Genomic DNA, 20374 nt, shown 5'->3' on the forward strand with positions numbered 1-20374 from the left:
TTACCCAAACCCATGTCCATTGAGTCGGTGATGCCGTCTAACCATCTCATCCTCTGTCGTCCCCTTCTCCTCCTGCCTTCAATCTTTCCCAACATCAGGGTCTTTTCAAATGAGTCAACTCTTTGCATGAGGTGGCCAAAGTATTGGAGTTTCAGCTTCAACATGAGTCCTTCCAATGAACACCCAGGACTGATCTCTTTTAGAATGGACTGGTTGGATCTCCTTGCAGTCCAAGGGACTCTCAAGAGTCTTCTCCAACACCACAGTTTAAAACCATCAATTCTTTGGCACTCAGCTTTCTTTATAGTCCAACTCTCACATCCATACATGACTACTGGAAAAACAGTCTAGTCAACAGCCTTGACTAGACGGACTTTTTTTGGCAAAGTAATGTCTCTGTTGTTTAATATGCTGTCTAGGTTGGTCATAACTTTCCTTTCAAGGAGTAAGTGTCTTTTAATTTCATGGCTATAGTCACCATCTTCAGCGATTTTGGAGCCCCCAAAAATAAACTCAGCCACTGTTTCCACTGTTTCCCCATCTATTTGTCACGAAGAAATAGGACCGGATGCCACGATCTTAGCCCTAAGATCATGATAAAATTATGATATAGATAAATATTTTTAATTCTTGCTTCCCATGTACACCTGTATTCCTTCTGTAAGTGATTTCTGCTTCTAGCATCTCAGCATTCTCAATTAATCCTGGTTCTTCTGCTACAAAGTGAAGTTGATGAATGTGCTCACATTGAAAAATCCTGTATATTTTATGATACAACCAAAGTTGAAAGTTTTAAACATAAAGGAATGAACTGGTAAAGGTGGAACTTCAAATCTAAACTACATATTACTTGAAAATCTTTGGTTTTGCCTTTCAAATTTCATCATCTAGATTTCACCTTCACATCAGTGTAGCAATGATTTTAAGATGCAAGCAGGCTTCCAGACAAAATCTTAAAAAGCAGCTTTCGAGATTTTTTCTCATCCTACTAAATTCAGTAGCAAGAAACAGTCAGGAGCCTATGTCAGTCCTATGCCTCCCTATCAAGACCTAAAAGCTGAGTGGGATCTGAAAATGATGGGAAAGATGGTATAATTCTGGTTCCTATCATGTTTTCAACAGTAAAAACTATATTCTGCAGTCCCCCTTAGATAAAGTTGGATAACACAGGGAGTAACCATCATGTGGCTAAAGGTCTCCAAGAGAAGGTAGCACTTGTGCAGGCCTCTGCATGATGGAAGAACATTATTCTGCTGCAAGAGAGATGATTGCTGTAAATATTATCAATGAAGGGATGAGTGAAGAAAGGTGTGAGAGTTAGGGAGAAATACTTTTCATGCCAATCTTCAGCTTTTAAAGGAAATAAACAAAAGAAGATCTAGGAATCTGGGGCCAGATAGAAGCCTTCTGCACCTAGGTTATAGTATACCTCATCTTTCGTGAGTAGGGAAACAACGGAGGACTGGGGGAATAGGCCACCCCTTCCTGTCAATGAAGAAAGCCACAGAGGACATGGCCTGCCCCAGCACTCGTTCTTCTGTGCCAGGGCAAATTCTGCTAAATCAGGGGTATTTGCTCCTCATTTTGGGAACAGAAAACTGACTGGAGAACTAACTGTACCTTCTTATTGTTTTGGTTGCCCGGAGAATTTGAACCAAGTTGTTATTAGCTTAGTTACAACAAATAATCAAGATTTTATACCTTCTTATTTACACTATTTTCTCTCAATCTTGACTACTTATTCAAATTGTTTTTAAATCTTTCTTGCTTCACATTGTTTGCTTGCTTATGTTGTTTTTAAATCTATGTTTACCTTCAGGCATTTCCACTTCAAGCCTTATGTAATAGAGCAGAAGAGGTCAGGCAGGATACGTCCAGACACAAAGATGATAAGAAAAGTCATCTTCTATCTCCATAAGACGGCTCTGCTCCTTATCATAAAGGTCTAACGGTGTCTACATCAAAGCATGAGCTCATGACCACCTTCAAAATCCATGAGGGATTTATTTTAAATGCTGACTTTCCATTTCTTTCAAGGTATATTGAATCAGAAACTCTTGGGTAGGTCCTAGGAATCTAAAGTTTTAATAAGCAGCCCTGAATATACTTATTATCATTCAAATTAGAGAGCCAATGATATGAGGGAAAAATAACTTTCTCTAATGTATGCATAGTATGTCATAGACAAAAGTTAAAGCAACATTAGTTTATGGGCATGAACTTGAATTTGGAAGATTGTTTGTGTCTTACATTGCTTTACCATTGAAATATCATGGGAGTCCTCAATATAAGCTTAATGAGAACTCCAGCTCCTGACTTCCCTGCTGGCTCAGTGGTAAAGAATCTGCCTGCCAATGCAGGAGACACTGGTTCAACCCTTGGTCCCAGAAGATGCCACATGCTGTGGAGTAACTAAGCCCCTGCACCACAACTACTGAGCCTATGCTCTAGAGGAACCATAACTACTAAGGCCATGTGCTGCAACTGAAGCCCACATACCTAGAGCTCATGCTCTGCAACAAGAGAAGCCACCACAATGAGAAGCACTCACACCGCAATGAAGAGTAGCCCCCACTCGCCACAACTAGAGAAAAGTCTGCACAGCAATGAAGACCCAGAACAGCCAAAAATAAATGAACGAATAAAATTATTTTTTAAAAACTCCATCTTCTATGAATTCTGCACCCCAACTAGTACTGAGATATTAATAAGAACAAAATGGTAAGCTGAATATTACACCAACATATAAAACTGAAATGACTCATTTTTTCACCTGTCAATGAAGAGCACCTCTATGTTTACAAAAAATTCAAGAGATGTCGATGTTCTTGGCCAGACTATCACCCGCTCCACTGCTGGCAGGTAGAGATCATCTGCCAATGTTTTGCCTATCTCCAAAAGCATTTCTTCCTAGGAAGCCATATCCATGTTTTACCTGCATGATGCCACATCAAATTAGTTGCAATGGTGGTGATGGTGTGGTACCATTATTTGCAAGCCAAGTGTTTTTAGCTCATCTGTCTTATAAGGACAATGAGTTTCTGACATTAGAATTAATTAATTCTAATTTAGACTGTGACACCCTACCAAGAACTGAATATTTATACTAATTATGTCCTTATTTTCATTTTGTGTTTAGATAACATGAGTGAAAAAATGTTTATCTGCTCCCAAATAGATACACAAACACTAATTACAGAGGAAAAGGTGAAATGTTATTTCAGTCAAAGACTGATTTAGTCTAAGAACATTTAGGGCATTTGTAGCTAATGGATTATCTCAGACTAAGACTATTATTTTAAAATCATATAATGCTCTTATCTGCCAGTCATTCATTCATTTTGCACTGTTAACACTAACTTGATGATCTCATTCAAAGCCAGTTGAATCAGTGCCTTGAACATTATGCCAGAAAATTCATTCTAATCCAGTATGCTAAACTTATTCATACTGCTAAATCATCAGTCTGTTAACAATCAAACTTTAAGTGAAAGGGCAGACTAGAGTTTATCACTTTGAGAGTTCTCTATAAGCTGTCAAGGTCATTTTTAGGCTTTCCTCAAGGACCAGAATGGAATGCAGTACTCTAGGTGAGATCTGTGTGTTAAACGGTTGTCTGAAGAGGCCTTACAAACAGCTGTGAAAAAAGAGAAGCAAAAGGCAAAGGAGAAAAGGAAAGATATACCCATTTGAATGCAGAGTTCCAAAGAATAGCAAGGAGAGATAAGAAAGCCTGCCTCAGTGATCAATGCAAAGAAATAAAAGAAAACAACAGAATGGGAAAGACTAGAGATATCTTCAAGAAAATTAGAGATACCAAGGGAACTTTTCATATAAAGATGGGCACAATAAAGGACAGAAATGGTATGGACCTAACAGAAGCAAAAGATATTAAGAAGAGGTAGCAAGAATACATAGAAGAACTGTACAAAAAAGATCTTCATGACCCAGATAATCCTGTGGTGTGATTACACACCTAAATCCAGACATCCTGGAATGTGAAGTCAAATGGGCCTTAGGAAGCATCACTACGAACAAAGCTAGTGGAGGTGATGGAATTCTAGTTGAGCTATTTCAAATCCTAAAAGATGATGCTGTGAAAGTGCTGCACTCAATATGCCAGCACATTTGAAAAACTCAGCAGTGGCCACAGGGCTGGAAAAGGTCAGTTTTCATTCCAATCCCAAAGAAAGGCAATGCCAAAGAATGCTCTAACTACCACACAATTGCACTCATCTCACACGCTAGTAAAGTAATGCTCAAAATTCTCAAGCCAGGCTTCAACAGTACCTGAACCATGAACTTCCAGATGTTCAAGCTGGTTTTAGAAAAGGTACAGGAACCATAGACCAAATTGCCAACATCTGTTGGATCATCAAAAAAGCAAGAGAGTTCCAGAAAAATATCCACTTCTGCTTTATTGACTACATCAAAGCCTTTGACTATGTGGATCACAACAAACTGTGGAAAATTCTTCAAGAGATGGGAATACCAGACTACCTCACCTACCTCCTAAGAAATATGTATGCAGGTCAAGAAGCAACAGTTAGAACTGGACATGGAACAGGCTGGTTCCAAATTGGGAAAGGAGTACGTCAAGGCTGTATATTGTCACCTTGCTTATTTAACTTATATGCAGAGTACATCATGAGAAATGCTGGACTGGATGAAGCACAAGCTAGAATCAAGATTGCTTGGAGAAATACCAATAACCTCAGATATGCAGATGACACCACCCTTATGGCAGAAAGCGAAGAAGAACTAAAGAGCCACTTGATGAAAGTGAAAGAGGAGAGTGAAAAAGCTGGCTTAAAACTCAACATTCAGAAAACAAAGATCATGGCATCTGTTCCCATCACTTCATGGCAAACAGATGGGGAAATAATGGAAACAGTGAGAGACTTTATTTTGGGGGGCTCCAAAATCACTGCAGACAGTGACTGCAGCCATGAAATTAAAAGATGCTTGCTCCTTGGAAGAAAAGTTATGACCAATCTAGACAGCACATTAAAAAGCAGAGACATTACTTTGCCAACAAAGGTCTGTCTAGTCAAAGCTTGGTGTTTCCAGTAGTCATGTATGGATGTGACAGTTGGACTATAAAGAAAGCTGAGCACCAAAAAATTGATGCTTTTGAACTGTGGTGTTGGAGAAGACTCTTGAGAATCCCTTGGACTGCAAGGAGATCCAACCAGTCCATCATAAAGGAAATCAGTCCTGAATATTCATTGGAAGACTGATGTTGAAGCTGAAACTCCAACACTTTGGCCACCTGATGCGAAGCAGTGACTCATTCGAAAAGACCTTGATGCTGGGAAAGATTGACAGCAGGAGGAGAAGGGGACGACACAGGATGAGATGGTTGGATGGCATCACCGCTCATGACGCAATGGACATGAGTTTGAGTAAACTCCAGGAGTTGGTGTTAGACATGGAAGCCTGGTGTACTGCAGTTCACAGGGTCATGTAGTATCAGACACAATTGAGCGACTGAACTGAACTGAAATGGAATTTATTTGATCCTTAATTTATCCAAGAGTCCTTAAGCAAACATATCAGCCTCTTCACAGATTTGACGGAGAGAAATAACTGTAGAGTCTGCTAAAGGAATCCTACTTGTAAGAAAAAATTCTGTGAAATTTTTGTGTTCTGTCCACTGTGCTCCTACTTGTGCAATTTCCATTCTTCCATTCTATTAGATTTACTCAGATCCCTTGCAATTTGACTTTAGTAAGTTTAACTTACAGGCTGGGCTCATAAAGAATAATTGCATTGATAATTAATATTTGGGCCTTCAAATAAAGACAAATAGAGCTAACCCGAGCCCAACACACAACGAAAAAAGCCAAGCTCAATCACACCTACAGCTTCAAACAGTTACCCAGCCAAGTTTACCCTTGATCCTATGGCTCTCAGCCAATTCACAGACATGTGAAAATAATGAAAGCTCTTAGATTTTAACATTCAGGTTTATTACACAGTAATGCTGACTGGTTCAGAGATCTTCTAAAAAGTACGGCACTTTGTCTACCAGTAGATTTCTCAACAGCAATCATGGGATTTGACTTCAATCATCATCAGCTGCTAATTCATAATATATGATGGCCAGAAGGAAAAGGAGTTTTCTGAATATGTAAGGACCCTCCCTGTACCAAAAGGTTTGAGTCATATTTGGCCTAGAAGCAAGGAGTGCTCCCCAAACTGTAATAATGGCTATAATTAAATATCCAAGAACTGTGAAAATTTTGTCATCACTGAGTTATCACTATAAAGATTAGGAAATATCTCACAATAGACAATGTAATCACTTAACCTCTCTGGGCCATTTTTTGTCAACTGAAAAATGAGATCAACAATAACACCTACCTTAGAGGATTATTATGAAAAAGATTTCTATGAAAAGTTAAACACACATCTACTGTAAAATCTAGTCCTTATACTTTTAGGTATTTATCCAAGAAAAAAATGAAAATATATATCCATAGAAGATTTGTACATGAAAGTTCATAGCAACTTCTGTAAAAGCCAAAACTAGAAACAACCCAAGTGTCCATCAACAGATGAATAAAAAACATTGTATTACATCATGCAATAGAATGCTGCTGCTGCTGCTGCTGCTGTGTTGCTTCAGTCGTGTCTGACTCTGTGCAACCCCATAGATGGCAGCCCACCAGGCTCCCCCGTCCCTGGGCTTCTCCAGGCAAGAACACTGGAGTGCGTTGCCATTTCCTTCTCCAATGCATGAAAGTGAAAAGTGAAAGTAAAGTTGCTCAGTCATGCCCGACTCTTAGCGACCCCATGGATTGCAGCCTACCAGGCTCCCCCGTCCATGGGATTTTCCAGGCAAGAATACTGGAGTGGGTTGCCATTGCAATAGAATACTTGTTAGCAATTAAAAAGAATGACATACAACAGTACAGATCAATCTCAAAATAATTATGCTAAGTGAAAGAAGCCAAATTAACAAAGCATGTATTATATCATTGCATGTATATAATGCATTAATCCCAGTGACAGAAAGCTGATCAATGGTTGCATGGGGATAAGGCTTCGGGGACGTGCTGAGGAGAGGAGTGTGAAAAAAGTAAAAGAAAAGGGCAGAAGGAATCTTCTGGTGATGATGGATATGTTCATTGTCTTGATTATGCTCATGGTTCCACAGTGGAAAGTTCATCAAACTGCACAATTATACCTCAAAAAAGCTTTTTGAAAGAAGACAAGTGCTAATGGGATCATATGATGGAACAATGGTAAATTCTGCCTACTTAGGATGGCCAAACTAGTGCTTCTCAGTCTTTAACAGTGCACACAAGTCACCCGGGGATCTTCTTAAAATGCAGCTTCTGATTCAAAAGTCTTGGGGTAGTGTTGCCCATGCTTCTATCAAGGCAGATGGGTGGATAGATGGATGGCTGCCCATCCTGTGATCAGGGGATCAGAGTTTGAGTAGCAAGGCTTCAGAACCACTTCTCAATGATTGTCCATTATAATCACCTGTGAGGCTCCCAAAAAAAAAAAAAAAATCATTGATGCCTAGAGATTCTATTTAACTGATATGGAGTTATTCCAAGGAATTGGTATGATTTTTTCAAAAACTTCCTAGATAATTCTAATATGCAACGGAAGTAAAAAACCACTGGGTTAAGCTGTGATTGAAGCTGTTCAGAGAGCAACTCCATGAACTACATTGTGTGCAAAAGGGGTATATGTCACTTTCCTAAGAGGTTAATAGCCTTGAAATCATAACAGTATACTTGAATCAACTGACTACTGTTTACAAAATCAAAACTGGCCCATATCTATTAGGTATTTGACAGTGCCATCCAACTCCATGGTTACAACGGAATTCTTCTTCATAGTTATCCCAGGGAACTCTGCAGCACAGCATGACTCCATTTTCCTTCCCCTTTCTTCACCTTAACACACTCCCAGAGCCTCCTGTTGTCTCATCATCCTTAGGGTTCCCCATTGTGGCCTCATATCAGTGTCAAGCTGATCACTTATCCCAATAGTCCCTCTTCAAATAAGATGAACATTTCAATCACTTCAGGAGACAGGAAATGTTCTGTGTATCAATTGGAAAACAGTCAGAAAAACTGTAACCATTTCACATTTTCTAAATTTGGAAATAGAGCCATATATGGCCATTAAAGTGTTGAGAGAACAAAGGCATAGGAAAGCTGCCACCAATGAGCTCAACTGATGGCCCTTTTGTTGGAATGTGGCCATGAATCTCCAAAACTTCTGAAATGTTCCCACCAGCTATTACAGTCTTCACCATGAAATGGATGGTTCTCAAGGTATTTCCTAGAAGATGCTTGGAACTGCTTGTTTGGGCACTCATGTGTGCACCACTGTGTAGGGAAAAGAAAGGTCTCTCACTTTTCCTCATCCTTCTAACCTCCCACAAGTGGCTTTTATTGTCAGACCAAAATTAAGAACCCTACGGCACAGGGGATTCTGGGAAACGTGGATCCTTGCATCTAGAAGATAGCAGTGGGGATACTGACTTGATATGATGCAGCGCATGCTGAATATTTTCCATCTGTGTCCTTAGATTCAATGTCCCCACCTATCTACTTACCCTGAGCCCTTGGAGCCTCCTTTGTCTCTGACTGCTGGTTGGACTTGGCTATTGGAACTACCAAAAATATTAGGAAGAAAGTGAGGCCAGGGAATTTCTTGCCAGGGGTCCTCCCTGCTAAGCTGTGACAGCTTAATGTGTCCCTCCAGGAGGTCCCAGCTCCTATCAGAAGTCCCTCTCTACATAGTAACTTTGTCTGGGTAACAGGTAAATGATCCCTCCCATTGCTTCTTTAGTCAAAGAAAGGTAAAAAGACTTTCTGGTTTCTTTAAGCCCTGGCCACATTTGTTCCTTTTACTTAAATTACTCCATATGTTTCCCGCTAGGTCTCTGACTCACAGATTAAGGGCTAAAACAATGATTGACGAAAGAAAGAAATAGGTGAAGTGAGGGGAGTCTTTCTCAGTTTAAGAAGAGGGAAATCAAAAGTATCAACCTTCCATCAGAGATGAAGGCATCAAGATCGGACATATCAACTTTTATGTGACAGCAACAAATTTCTCTTTGAGGACAGAGTGCTCAACGTTCATCTTTGCCTTGGTTTTCCATCTTGTTAAAAATAAACAAACAAAATTATGATTTAAAAAAAGAACTGCAACTTATGCTTCCAGTTTTAGGTAACTATATTTATGTTTCAGCTTCTGTCCGATTTCTGACAGTTAATAATTCATGTATTCTTTAGATTCATCAGGGTTGTCCTCTGTGATATGGGAGCAAAATAATCTAGGAAATGCAAAAACTTGTGCAAAGTGTAAGAATTTATTAATTTTACATCATTTGATTAAATGACACTATTAAACATTATTTCTAGCCATATGTATAATACAGTATTTTACATGCTGAAAACATTCAAGTGTGTGTGTATATACTCAAGTCATATTCAACTCTTTGTGATCCGATGGGCTGCAGCCCACCAGCCTCCTCTGTGCATGGAATCAGACAAGAATACCGGAATAGGTTGCCATTTCCTCCTCTGGATTCAACAAATGGGTATTAGAAAAATTAATATGAGTCAATATATTACTAGAAAATGATGTCCACAATTGTAATGGCTCCAAAGTACAATGAGATATTGAGTTATCTTCTGAATCATCAAAGAAGAACCAAACATAACATATATGTTCCACTAGTCAAGATATTTATTGTCAGAGAATCTTATACTCTAACCATTGCTATTACAGAGAAACTGATACATACAGAATTTTGTATTAATGAGTAAAATATATTTGGAGGCAGAAAAAATCAGACAAATCGTAGTACTGACAAATAAAAAAAAATACTTCATATTTACAAAATGTCTGTTTCGGTCATCCTGAATCATTACTTTTGTTATAGGAAGCACAGCAAAATGAGGCATATGGTGATATATATATATATATATATAAAACAACCCTTTATTTCAGCATATTCTCTGGAACATTTACCATCTCTAACCCCAGTGCAGAGAAGGCCCTCTCTACACAGACTTTGTTTGGGTAACAGGTAAATGCTCCCTCCCATTGCTTCTTCAGTCAAAGGACTGTCCTATGGGCTTATTAGAAACCAGCAGTAATGCCTCCAGAGTTGAATCCCTTTCATTCATTATTCAGTATCGGTGTATTTTGGTATAAAGAATCATCTGCATTTGAAACCTCTCTTTGAAATGAACTCTCTTTGAAATGAAAAATATCCAGATTTTTTACAAGTGTTCAGCTATTCAAATGAGTACACTTCTTAAGAGATTTAAAAGTAACATATATAAATGAAACATTATCTTTCTTAGATTTTTCTCTCTTTGGATTATGTTTTGTTAGCAAAATTCTTGGATACTGAATTTCTGTTACTGGTCTTTAGTATACTCTGCTCCAATTACTTAGCTCAAATAGAACATGCTTTAACTTAAAACACAACTGGTAAACTAGAGCACAGAAGTTCTATAACCTGGAAATATTAATAATATTGCTATTATATTTTTCAGTGGATTAAAGTAGTAAGGCAAGTTGGGTCTGGGACTCAATTAACATCAAGGGCCAATATGTAAACACTGCTATAGTTCACAATGGGAAAATAGGCAATGCAGTCTGGCCTTCAACAAACAGATACTTACTTTCATGAAAATTACATTTTTTTCTTTAAATGTACATATTGACAATAACTTTGACTCACTATCAGTTATATACATATATATATGTATATATAGTTCAAATGTCCAAAGATAAATAATTTTGTAGGTGACCAAATAATCAATTTGCAGATAAGCACAAGGGAAAAAATAAATCAACCCAAAAAGCCAAGGGTTGATTATTACTTTTCCTCTTGAAAAATAATAATACTGAAAATGTTAAATAAAATGAAATTCTATTTGGCTGTCTAAAATAAATGATATTCATATCCAAGAGAATAACTTATAAAGAACTCATTAGTCATGTTTACATGTGACTAAAAGAAGGCAGATTCTGGGGCAGAGAGTAGGAGTGGACACTTAAAAGAAGACAACAGAAATGAGTTTCCTGAGTTCTAAAGCCTTTAGTTTAAGGGCAGGTCCATTTCACCATTGTGCTGATTGAAGCCTGCAGTTCTACTGGCTTACTAAAGAGAGAGATTTCAGGGCAACCATAGCAACTGGAAAGTGAGGAGAGAAATTTCAGAAAGAAGAACCAGAAAAGTGATAACCCCAAATCTGATATAAAAATTCTGCCCATTCTCATTATCTTGGAAGACTCCACACAGCTCAGCTAAGGTTTAAAAAACTGACCTGAGACTTAGATTCTACCCAGAAAGAAGAAGTTGGGTTTAAAGCATGAGTTCAGGTCATTTAACTGTCTGCTAGAACAAAATGGAAAAAGAGCAAACAAAAAACCTCTGCAGAGAAACATAGTAAAATGTAGAGTCTTTATGATATACAATCACAATGTGCTAAATATAATCCATAATCGCTAGAATTATGAAAAATCCAAAAAATATTAGCCCAGGGCTTCCCTGGTAGCCCAGTGGTAAAGAATCTGCCTGCTGATTGAGAAGACATGAGTTTGATCCCTGAAGATCCCACATGCCGTGGAACAACTAAGCCTGTGCACAACTATTGAGCCTGTGCTCCAAAGCCTCGGAGTTACAACTGCTGAGCCCATGTGCCGCAATTACTGAAGTCCATGTGCCCTACAGAGTCCATGCTCTGCAACAAGAGGGGCCACCACAATGAGAAGCCTGTGCACTGCAACTGGACAGTAACCCCCACTCACTGCCACCAGAGAAAAGCCCACATAGCAAGGAAGACCCAGCACAGCCAAAAAAAAGGCCCATATCCAAGGAAAAAGTAATTACCACAGACAGACCTCCTAATAATCCAGATATCTGAATGAGCAGAAAGTGTTTTTCTTTTAAATTAGCTCTTGCAACTATCCTCAAAAACTAAAAGTTATCAATCAAGACAGGAAACTATCAAATATAATTTGTTGTATCTCCTCTCTTGAGAAAAATGCCTTCACTATGATCTGAAAAACCAGATTCAGATTTAGAATTCTTGAACTCCTGAAATGTACAGGCCAGAATGCAACAGCCAGACCCCAGGAGAACATAACAGTACCCTGGTTGCATTCAAGCCACCTCCTTTTATCACCCTCAATTTCAGCCAGCACCTCAAGCTGCCCCATCTGTCCATTTGCGTACACACCAGCTCACAAGCCCACTTGGGGCGTGCACACCATGGATGGCCCAGGCTCAGGAGGATATACTGGGTATCCGTTTAAGGAAGTTTGGGAAGCTGGCTGGGGATTCTGAATGCAGAGAATTTCAAGGCCTGGAGTAATCCAAGTTGTATAGAAGAGGTCACAGGCTCTGGATGAGCATGTCCCTCTGGCTCCTCAGGCTCTGGCCCGTAAGGAAAGGACACACCAAAGGAGGGTCAGAAGAGATCCTTTTAAGTGTAGAATGCAAGGCAAGGGTCCATAGGCCTAGGATCCAAAGTGGTACTGGTCACATCAGATCTTGGACTTTAGATTAAGACAGAATAGTTCCCAGCTCTGGGAATTCTACTTACTAGTTACATGAACTTGAGCAATTAATTTAATCTCTATGCCTCCACATCCAAAAAATGTGAATAATAAATATCCAAGTGTTTATCTTATTTAATAAACATTAAATAAGATCATCTTCTCTGTGAGCAAAATAAACTTACATTAATTATAGCTACTATTATTACTTTTGTTTTTCTTATATTTATTGTTATTAGAATTTATTACTGTATTTTCACAGATCTGTACAATTTACATATCTGAATGGTTTTAAAGTATAAGTTTTTCCTTTATAAGGCTTTTTATCATCTTTTTTCTTTTAAGAATCACTGTGGTATTTGAACTGAAAGTGAGCCTTTCAAATTATTCTCAGCTTCCAGATACTGAATAATGCACAGGTTCTTGCAATCATCCATAACGAATGAGAATGCTTATATCCATTGCATGTCTATTAAATGCCAGGCTTTGGACATAAAGTTCCAGAGAGAATATTTCATTTAACGTCCTTAAGAAAGCTGTAAAACAGAAAATTTCCCCATCTTACAGATGAGCAAACTGAGGTTCAGAGAGGTTTAACATGCTTATGGTCTCACTGTTAATAAGTAAGTATCAGTTCAGTTCAGTCGCTCAGTCGTGTCTGACTCTTTGTGACCCCATAAACCATAGCACACCAGGCCTCCCTGTCCATCACCAACTCCTAGAGTTTACCCAAACTCCTGTCCATTGAGTTGGTGATGACATCCAACCATCTCATCCTCTGTTGTCCCCTTCTCCGCCTGCCCGCAATCTTTCTCAGCATCAGGGTCTTTTCAAATGAGTCAACTCTTCACTCAGGTGGCCAAAGTATTGGAGTTTCAGCTTCAATATCAGTCCTTCCAATGAACACCCAAGACTGATCTCCTTTAGGATGGACTGGTTGGATCTCCTTGCAGTCCAAGGGACTCTCAAGTGTCTTCTCCAACACCACAGTTCAAAAGCATCAATTCTTCAGCACTCAGCTTTCTTTACAGTCCAACTCTCACATGCATACTGAGATTCTGCAGTCTTCATGATTTTTTATTCAAGTCATTTGAAAACCGCTACCTGTTGCTAGCAAATTACCCACATCCATCAGATCATAGAAAAAACAAGAGAATACCAGAAAAAACCTCTACTTCTGCTTCACTGACTACACTAAAGCCTTTGTGTAGATCACAAAAAAATAGAAAATTATTAAAGAGATGGGAATACCAGACCACCTTAACTGCCTCCTGAGAAACCTTTATGCAGGTCAAGAAACAACAGTTAGAATTGGAGATGGAACAAGGACTGGTTCAAAGTTGGGAAAGTAGTATGTCAAGGCTGTATACTGTCACCCTGCTTATTTAACTTATATGCAGAGTACATCATGCAAAATCCTGGGCTGGATGAAGCACAAGCCAGAATCAAGATTGCCAGGAGGAATAACAGTAACCTCAGATATACAGAACCCACTCCAGTACCCTTGCCTGGAAAATCCCACGGATGGAGGAGCCTGGTAGGCTGCAGTCCATGGGGTCGCTAAGAGTTGGACACGACTGAGCGACTTCACTTTCACTATTCACTTTCTTGCATTGGAGGAGGAAATGGCAACCCACTCCAGTGTTCTTGCCTGGAGAATCCCAACGACGGCGGAGCCTGGTGGGCTGCCGTCTATGGGGTCGCACAGAGTCAGACATGACTGAAGTGACTCAGCAACGCAGCAGCAGATATGCAGAGGATACCATCCTTACAGCAGAAAGTGAAGAGGAACTAAAGAGCTTCTTGATGAAAGTGAAAGAGGAAAGTGAAAAAGCTGGCTTAAAATTCAACATTCAAATAACTAAGATCATGGCATCTGGTCCCATCACTTCGTGGCAAATATATGGAAAAACAATGGAAACAGTGACAGACTTTATTTTCTTGGGCTCCAAAATCACTGCAGATGGTGACTACAGCCATGACATTAAAAGACGCTTGCTCCTTGGAAGGAAAGTTATGACAAACCTAGACAGCGTATTAAAAAGCAGAGACATTACTTTGCCAACAAAGTAATATAGTCAAAGCTATATACAAAATCTGTATAGTCAAAGCTATGGTTTTTCCAATAGTCATTTATGGATATGAGAATTGGATCATAAAGAAGGCTGAGCACCAAAGAATTGATGCTTTTGAACTGTGGTGTTGGAGAAGACTCTTGAGAGTCCCTTGGACTGCAAGGAAATCCAATCAGTCCATCCTAAAGGAAATCAGTCCTGAATATTCATTGGAAGGACAGATGCTGAAGCTGATGCTCCAATACTTCAGCCACCTGATACAAAGACTGACTCATTAGAAAAGATCCTGATGCTGGGAAAGACCGAAGGGAGGAGGAAAAGGGGACAACAAAGGACAAGATGGTTGGATGGCATCACCAACTCAATGGACATAGTTTGAGCAAGCTCCAGGAGATGGTAATGGTCAGGGAAGCCTGGCGTGCTGCAGTCCATTGGGTTGCAAAGAGCTGGACACGACTGATCAACTGAACAACAACAACAACCTGTTGTTAGAAATGCCCTTTATCACACACACAATTTAAGGAAAATAAAGCTATTCTGCTTTTACATTCTTTCAGGTCATGCTTTCGAGGTCATAGAACATGACTAAAATAGTTTCCTCTTACACATTATGTAAAGATACTAATTATCTTCAAATGCACAGCATAGCTCTAATTCTTCCTATGTGCATAAGGTCCAAGGATAAACTTCAGAAATCAGCAGATCATGAAAAGAGGAGTGATATCATCAAAATGGTGACGTTGTTTGTTCCTGACTTCAGTCTCTCTCACAAGAAGATCAACGAGCAACTCTTCACAGAAAAAATACCACTGTGAAAATCCAAGAATCTGAGGATGAGGCTGAAGCCCCCTGGACCAAACAGACAAAGAAGGACTGTCTTAGAAAGAAAAGAGGAGTGCACTTTGACTGCACCACCTCTGCCCCGAACCCATATAGTGCCATAGGAAGAAAGGCCTACCTCAACCCTGGCCTAAGGTCTGTCTAGGGGAGAAAGTAAGCCCACAGTGGACAGCCAGGTTCCTCAACATTGTGGGATGCTTCCCTAGGAGGCCCACTCAGGCCCTTACAGGGAATACGAGGGGAACCTGAGGAGCTCAACCACTGGTGATCAGATGGAGATGGAGAAGGGGCCAGAGCTTACAGCAACAATCAGATTATGATGGACAACCTTCCTGCTTACAGTAATGCCAAAGCAGATTTCTAAGCCAGCAACTCTGCCCATTAGCAGAGCTGAAATGATGGACCTGTCTAGACAGGGAGCTCGGCTGATAGTTCTGCCTAACTTGGATCCCTAGCCAATGAGCTGTACCAGCTATGGAGCTGCCCAGCAGCCAGCAGCCCTGCCCAACTGTTGAGGTAACTTCTAGTCTCACACAATCAGCAAGCCTGAACAGTGATCCTGAGCAGCATTAGAGTCCAGCCTACAAACCTGACCCTACAGTCAGCCTAATTTCTGTGCACAGCTTATGGCTTTGTCCAGGGAGGGTGGCTAGCTAGTGAAGTCACCCAATTGCAGAGCATAGCCTGAAGTCCCACTCAACCAGGGAGCCCAGACAGTGACCTAGCCTGACTACAGTTCAGTCTCCAGCCCCACTCAACTGGAAAGTACAGTTGGAGGCTCTACCCAACCAGAGAGCCCAGCCAGCAACCTTTCCCAACTGTGGAGCACAGCCTGTGGCCCTGCCTGATCACAGAGTACAGCCTGAGCCTCTGTCCAGCTGAGGACCTTGATCTGTGACCCTGTCTGCACATGGAGTTTAGCCCAGTATCACCTAGTTGTGGAGCACACTGTCACACGCATTCATCCTTTATAAATGGTACCATCCTCTATAAATGGTATAAATGGCTGTACTTTTATGTACTTTACTGTATAGTACTATATAGAGTACAGTAGTACACTATCTTTATTTCAAGCCCAGGATGTTCAGAAGTAAGCATAAAAGCAGTGGTAATGTAGCTGGTACTACTATACTTTTCAAGGTACTATATCGTAAGATTAAAAATGTTTTTCAATTCTTTGTGTTTGTTTTTTATATATTATTTATGTGAAAAGTATTGTAAATCTACAGCAATATAGTACTATATAACTAATTGTGTTAGTTGGGTTCCTAGGCTAACTTTGTTGGACTTAACGAACAAATTGGTCTCACAAATGCACTCTAGGACTGGAACTTGATCGTACCTAAGGGACTTAATGTAATCAATATGGTAAAAAACACATAATGTGTAAAACTCACTGGAAATGGTAAATATATCATGAAGCCACATTCCCTAATATTGTAATAATGGTGAATAAATCACAATTCTGGCCTAAAAGTTAAAAAATAAACATTTTTTAAAACTACATACTAATTATGTATTGGATACACAATACAAATAAAAGAAATATTGTAACACCAAAATCTTAAATGTAAGAGGGGAGAGAAGAAAAAAATATTGTTTCTATATGCTATCAAAGTTATCAACTCAAAACAGCATATTATAACTATAAAATATTTTAAGTTTCATGATAACCACAATGGAAAAATCTGTAATAAATAAGTAAAAGATTACGATCAAAAAAATCAAAGCATACTACCCCAAAAGTCTTCAAATGACAAAGACAGTAAGAGAAGCAGCAAGGAATAAGGGATCCAAAAACAATAAAAATGCCAATAGGAAGTTCCTACCATCAATAATTACCTTAAATGTAAATCAATTAAATTTTCTATTCAAAGACAGAATGGATGAATAGATTTTTTTATTTTAAAATTAAAATACAAAATACAATTATTTGCTGCCTACAAGACACTGTAGCTTTAAGGACACATATAGATTGAGAGTAAAGGGATGGAAAAACTTGAAGAAAATGGTAATCAAAAGACAGCCCATAGCAAAAAAAAACAAAAAATACTTTAATAATGGTCACAAGAGACAAAAGGTCATGATATAATGATTAAAGGATCAATTCAAGAAGGTATAAAAATTGTAAATATGCATGCACTCAACATCAGAGGACCTAAATATATAAAACAAATACTAACAACTAAGAAGAGAAATAAACAGCAATACAATAATAATTGGAGATTCTGATACTCTACTCTCAACAATGGACAGATTATCCAGACAGAATCAATAAGGGAACAGCAGATCTGAACAACATCATATCAAATGGACCTAACAGACATACAAAAAACATCTAACAGCAACAGAATACACACTCTTTATCAAGCATGTGAAATATTTTCTAGGATAGATCTATGTTAGGCCACAAAAACAAATTCAAGAAGATCAAACTTATTTCCAGGATCTGTTTTGACACATGATACGAAACTAAAAATCAATAACAAAAAGAAAGTTGGAAAATACACAAAGACATAAAAATTAAACAACTTTCTTGACCACAACCAAAGATCAAAGAAGAAATTAAAAGGGAAATTTTAAAAATCTTGACAGCAAAACAAATAAAAGAGAAACATAGAATATCAAAATTTATGGGATATAGCAAAAACAATTCTAAGATGAAAGTTCATAGCTATGAACACTTACATCAATAAAAAAGAAAGATCTCAAATAAAGTCTGACATTATACTTCAAGGAAATAAAAAGAAAGAACCAAGTAAGCCCAGAATTGGCATAAAGAAGGAAATAAAAAAGATTGGAGCAGAAATGAGTGGAATAGAGAATAGGGGAAAATAGAAAAGATTAACAAAATTAAAAATCAATTCTTTGAAAATAGAAACAAAATTAACAAATCTTAGGTAGACTAACCAAAGAAAAAAGAGAGAAGGCTCAAAACAGGAGCCATCACAATTAATACTTCACAGATACAAATGATCATGAGATACTGTGAACAGTTATACTTTGACTAATTAGACAACCTAGAAGAAATGGATACTTTCCTAGAAACCTGCAAACTACCAAGACTGAATTCTGAAGAAAAATAAAATCTGAACAGATCAACAAAAAATAAGGAGACTTAATCAGTATCAAAAATCTCCCAACAGCAACAACAAAAGCCTAGAATCAGATGTTTTCACTGATCAATTCTACTAAATATTTTAAGACTTACCACCAATTCTCAAACACTTCCAAAAAACTGAAGAGAAAGGAACACTTTCAAAATCATTTAAAAGGTCAAAATTACTCTGATACAAAAGCTAGATAAAGACAGTACAAGAGAAGAAAACCAGTCAATATCCCTGGTAAATAGAAATGCAAATATCTCAACAAAATGAACATTAAATATTGGAGATGGTGTGGATTAAAGGGAATCCCCTCCTACATTGTTGGTGGGAATGTAAACTGGTTATAGCCACTATGGAGAAGAGTATGGAGGTTCTTTAAAAAGCTGGAAATAGAACTACCATATGATCCAGAAATTCTACCCCTGGGCATATATCCAGAGAAAACCAGTTCAGAAGGACACAAACACTTCAGTGTTCACTGCAGCACTGCTTACAACTGCCAAGAGATGGAAGAAACCTAAATGCCTATCAACAGATGAAGGGATAAAGATGTTATGGTATATATAAAGAATGGAATATTACTCAGTCATAATAAGAATGAAAAATGCCATTTGCAGCAACATGGCTGGACCTAGAGATTATCACACTAAGTGAAGTAAGTCAACAGAGAAAGACAAATATCATAGGCTATCACTCATGTGTGGAATCTAATTTTAAAAATGACACGTGAACTTATTTATAAAACAGAAACAGACTTACAGATAGTGAAATCAAACTTTACAATTACCAAAGGGGAAATGTAGTGTGGGGAAGGAGGGATAAACCAGGAGCTTGGGATTAACAAACCCACACTAGTATATGTATGTAACACAGATAACCAACAAAGATCTACTTCACAGCACAGAGAACTCTATTCAATATTCTGTGACGACGTATATGGGCAAAGAATCTGAAAAAGAATATATGTTCACTTTATATTAATATATAAATCAATTTACTGTACACCTGAAACTAACACAACATTTTAAATCAACTATACACAATAAATTTTTTTAAAAAGCAACTCCGATTCCTCTTGACTTCCTGATTTTCTCAGAATTCTATGCTTACTCTATTGCTTACTTGTTTTATTTCTGTTCTCTCTCACCAAGTGTTATGCTCTAGGATGAAAGAGACAGGTCTATTTTGTTCACTATTGTTTTCTTAGAGCATAGAATGACCCAGTTCTTGGTGAGCACTCATTACATAAGTGACTGGGTAGATACAAGGGCTCTGATACAATTATCAATATGTAAATTTCTGAATTCCCTTAAACCCAACAACAGGGGCATAGTAGTATGAATGTGATGTCTCATTCAGCCAGCTATAGTCATGGCAGATGTGAATTTTTCATATGCAAAGATATTTAAGAACTATTTTGAGGATTACAGGGAATGAGAAAGAGTGAGGTTGGGGAAATGACCCAACAGTTGGCACCAGCACAGTCAATAGAGGCCTTTCTTCAAACTATGCATTTACTAAACCAACTGTGCTGAAATTTGGCTTGCATGGCCTTGAGTGAATTTTTTCTTCTTCTTACATTTTCTTAAAGCTGTCTAATGAGTTTGCTTTTTGAACTGGAGAAAAAAAGAGACATAATTGTTCAGAGTATTTATTGAGTACCTACAACATGCTCAGTTCTGTGATAGGCAGAACTGGGAAGATGGAAAGAAAGAGGCATGGCCTCTGCCAAAAAGGAACTCACAATTTAGTTCTAGTGTTAGAATGGTCAAAAGCTATATTTAGTTGTTTGTACTGCTG

The sequence above is a fragment of the Capra hircus genome, chromosome 8, assembly GCF_001704415.2.
Source record: "Capra hircus breed San Clemente chromosome 8, ASM170441v1, whole genome shotgun sequence".
Classification (NCBI taxonomy): domain Eukaryota; kingdom Metazoa; phylum Chordata; class Mammalia; order Artiodactyla; family Bovidae; genus Capra; species Capra hircus.